The sequence below is a fragment of the Panthera uncia genome, chromosome D4 (assembly GCF_023721935.1).
Source record: "Panthera uncia isolate 11264 chromosome D4, Puncia_PCG_1.0, whole genome shotgun sequence".
In the NCBI taxonomy this organism is placed as follows: Eukaryota; Metazoa; Chordata; class Mammalia; order Carnivora; family Felidae; genus Panthera; species Panthera uncia.
Window position 1 is genome coordinate 79,031,188 of NC_064807.1, and position 4,713 is coordinate 79,035,900.

Sequence of the window (4,713 nt, forward strand, 5' to 3'; positions counted from 1 at the left end):
GTGGGATCCACCTCAAATCTCCATGGCCTCCACATAACGACAGATCCCCATTACTGTCCCTATTGTCCCCAAGGACCCAGAAGCCCAGAGGATTTCTACAGCAGGAACAGGGAGAGGGGAAGGGGCTGAAGAGTCCAATGTGCTTCCTGCTCTGGGCCGGGAGCCTCGCACCTGGAGTTAGAGACCCAGAGAGAGAGAGTCCCAAAGTGTGTGAGACACTCGGAGAAAGAAGAGAGAAGAGGGAGAGAGACACGGGGGAGAGACCAACGGGGTGGGGTTGGGGGGGGGGGAGCCCGAGCGAGGAGGCCGAGGACACGGAGGGAAGCGGCGCAAGGAGGGGGCAGGGCGGCCGGCAATCAGGCCGGCAGGAGGCAGGTGGTCCGGGGCAGACAATGGCGCGGAGGAGTGCGGAACCTGGGACTAAATTTGGCGTTGCCTTTGCAGGGCGCGGGGCCGCCGTTCATCTCGATGCAAAGGAGAGACGAAATGAATATGCAGCGCGGGCTGTAATTGGGCCGCCGCGGCCGCCGCCGCCGCCGCCGCACTATAATTTTCCAAACAGGATCTTGCAATCAGGGCCTTATTCATTAGCGCATAAACAATTTTGTTTCTCGGCACTCGAGCCTGTCAATCACGCCGAGAGGGAACATCTTGGCCGGAGGCGCGGGCCCCCGCGCGCGCTCCCACGCGCGCCCCCTCGAGCGCGGCCAAGTGGCTTTGTGCCCCGGAGGCCGGAGGCCGGAGGCCGTCGGGTGCTGGGGTGGAGGGGCACCGGAGCACGCTACGCGTCCGCGGTCCGGCCGGGAAGATGGGGAGTGCGCGTGCGGGGAGTGTGCGAGTGGTGCGAGTTTGGGGGACCCGGCCTCCGGTTCAAGCCCTGCCTCCGGCATCTGGCTCCGACCTCGGGCAACCCCCCCTCCTCTTTCCCACCTTCTGTTCGCCCCCTGGGAGATGTACTAAGTGCACTCACTTAGTGAGTAAGTGCTTAGTACTAAGTGCTTAGGGTGCTAAGGCTGGGGGGAACAGGGGGTGCTGGAACATAGGTGGGGCACAGGGGAGGGGCACATCTGGTTCCTTTTATTAAAGGGGGGTCCACGGAAATCTCATTGTCCCAGGTCCCAACCAGAACAGGCTCCTGCGACACTGGGTGCATCTGTGAGGTTCTCCAAAAGAGTTGGGCACAGCCCTGGGCTCACCCATAAAGGGGCACACATGCACCTGTGAGCTTGCATGCTTGCTGGGAGCAGGCTCTGTGTGCCCCAGGGCGCCTAGGATTCTGCATCAGCACCTGACTGTAGAGGGGCTTTGTGCCTGTGTGGTTGTGTCCGTGTGTGTCCTATGACTCTGTGTGTGCATGTGTGTGTACCAGTCCATCTGTAGACACGCCTGTGTGAGTGGGCTGGGCTGGGGCTGTAGGTGCGGTTTCTTGGCTCCCTCTGAGACCATGGTGCTGAGTGTGGCTGCCCAGTGACGGCTGGGTGACAGATACTGAGTGGTTGAGGGAAGGCTGTGAGAGTAGGCCTATGTGACACTGTGTGTGTGTGTCCATCTATCTGTCTGTCTGTCTGTGGATGTGGGGCTTTGAGGGCCATGGGACCTGGCAGGACCATGTATTTGGGTGGTCCAAGCACTGGGGAGCTGTTTCTTTCAGAACAGATGACAGCTTCTGTTCTCTCCGCTTCCTCCCTGGCCACCCCTCCATCAGCTCACTTTCCCTGCAGTCAGCCAGGATGCCAATGCCCAGGCTGGGGAGAGGAGCAGCTTTTGCCCTATTGACGTCCTGTGCATTTGGTGGGGATGGGGGGGGCGGGATGTCAGTCACCCACCCAGCCCCTTCCAGTGCTTTCTTCAGACAGTTCTGAGACCCAGCCCCTGTTGCCTCCTCCATCAGGAGACCCTCCAAGGCCTCCAGAATTTTGGATCCAAACATTCTAATCAGCTGAGCTTTACATAGACAGGCCCATTGTACTGATGGGGAGCCAGAGGTCTAGAACGCTAAACAGGAAAGAGACCTCCCTGGGGTCCCCCAGCAAGTGGGGAGCAGAGCCAGGATTTGAACTCCTGTCTGTCTGGCCCCAAAGTAAGGGACAGGGTCCTGACTTCTTCAGATACAAACACAAATACACACATACGTGCCTGCACACACATGCACACCCATGCCGCCCAGACCAAGCCTCGGGCTGGCCAAGAGCAGAGGCATCAGGCCATGGAGATGTCCCACTTCCTGCCACTCACCACCCCCACCCCCTCCTCCTCCCCTTCTGCAGGGCCCCACCCCCACCTCCTATACAATCCCTGCTCCGCACAGAGACAAAGAATTTGAGGATGTGCTGGCAGCCAAGTGACAGGCCATCAGTCTCTGCCCAGACACCCTCTTCACAGCTCTAGACCCAGCCCGGATGCCACCCCACCCGCTGGTCACCCCCAGCACCAAGCCAGGAAGGGAGGTGGCCGGGGAAAGGGCCGTAGGGGAAGGCACGGAGTCCGGAAGGCTGGAGGAACAGTCTTCAACCTGTGAATCCGGCCGTGCCTGGCCCTGAAGCCTCCCTGCTCCTGTGCGTCTTGCTGCATGGCTGGCAGGCTAGCCCCAGCCCACAAGGGACCCAGGCTCTCTGTGGGGCAGCCACCCTGGGCGACTCCTGGAGGGTAGCTATGGCACCTGGGCGGGCTGGGCAGAGGCCAGAGGCAATGGCTTTGGAGGAGGAAGCCAAGATTTAAAGCCCAGCTCTGACACCTCCTGGATGACCTCGGGTAACTGGCCAAACCTTCCTGTGCCTCAGTTTCCTCAGCTGTAAAGAAGAGATATTTAACTTACTTGGCACTTGGTGCTTAGTAAAGTATAGGAGGACAGAAAACTCAAAAGAAGAGACCACTTGGACCAGATTTATTCCTGGAGCTCAGACCCCAGACACTGTTGGGAGATTTCACTCATGAGCCAGACTCCCAGCTGCTGGAGGCTACTGGGTCAGGGTTTCTAAGCAGAAGCCACACGAGTATGTCTTTCTTGAAAAATTGTCCCTTTCCAAGCCCTGTGTGACCCTTCTTATGAACAATGTGCTTTCAGGGCCAACGTGGGGCCTCAGCCTGAGCGGTCATTGGCTACTCTGCTCATGTATGGAGGCAGAACCCAAAGCCTTGAGGGTCACAGTCCCTTCCCCAAGGTCACCAGCTGGTAAAAAAGTTGTCAGGACTTGATCCCAAGCATTTGAGCACCAAGAACAGTGCTGTGCTATCCCTGATCCCACCCTGCTGCTGCCTTGGTAAGAGATGGGCCTTTAGGTTGGGGACATCCAGGCTGGCCCCAGTCCAGCTTCTGGAGCTGGACTGCCCTGGTCAGCCCTGGTCACCAATCACTGTCCCTTTTGCAGGATCACTGGACTCAATGTGATCCAGGAAGAAGATGGCCTAAATGCACGTTCATCAGGAAATACTGGTTCCAAGGCCCTGAGCATCAAAGCTCAGGCAGCTGGGGGAAAGGAGGTTGAGGAAGAGGAGAGGAAGCTTGTCTCCAGGGAGGTGTAGAGTCCAGAGGCATGGATTTCCTTGAGCGAGGCCCTCTGTAGACCCCTCCTATATCCCACTCTTCCCTCCTGCGGGCTTTATTTACATCTGGGTGACCTGTGCAACATGAGGCGGGGAAAGGGCTCAGAGGATTACCAAGCCGAGTGACCTCCAGAAAGGCACTCAACTTCTCTGAGCATCAGCTTCCTCATCTAGGAGATGGGAGGACTGGAGAATTTTCATGTAATGAGAATTACTACTCCAGGGGCGCCTGGGTGGCTCAGTCGGTTGAGCATCTGACTTCAGCTCAGGTTGCAATCTCATGGTTCGTGAGTTCGAGCCCTGCATCAGGCTTGCTGCTGTCAGCCTGTAAGCACAGAGCCTGCTTTGGATCCTCGCCTCCCCCCCCCCCCCCCCCCCCCCACCCCTCTGTCCCATCCCAGCTCATGCTCCCTTTCTCAAAAAAAAAAAAAAAATTACTACTCCATGTTCAATTGCTTTATTCTAGCTCTAGCCCCTACCACAGTGCCTTACACATAGTAAGTGCTCAACAAAAAGTCTGTCACGTGACTTAGTAAGTGACAAGGGCTGAACCCAAAGAAAGCAGCAGAAAAGGCTGAGGCTGATCCCTGTGTTCCCCTCCCCCACTCTAGCACCAGTCCACTGGTGTCCCACTGCGGACTCAGTGCCACCCAGGACCTCATTACCAGTGAGTGGGCTCCAGAGCCTAAACAGCTGTGCTGTCCAATGCAGTGGCCACTGGCCACATGTGGTGACCGAGCACTTGACACCTGGCTAGTCCCCGCTGAGGTGTGGTGTAAGTGTGGAATACACACCCGTTTTCAGACTTTGGACCAGAAAAAAGAATGTCAAATATCTCATGCATCCATTTTTCTATTGAAATGATACACATTGTGGACATACTGGGCTAAGTAAAATGTACTCTCAAACTAACTTCACCTCTTTTTACTTTTGTAATGTGTCACTAGAACGTTGAAAACGATATGTGTGGCTTATATTTGTGGCCTGTTACGTTTTTATGGCAAAGTAGTGGTCTAGAAGATTCTGCAGGCCCCAACCCCAAAGGAGTCAGGGGAAGACCCTAGACATTCAGTTACAGTGACCCAGGCCTAGTGCCCAGGTCGTGGGGTCTACCTCAGTTTCCCCACCTTATGTGGCCCTCTAGTCCTCCATGGTCCTAACATCCTGCAT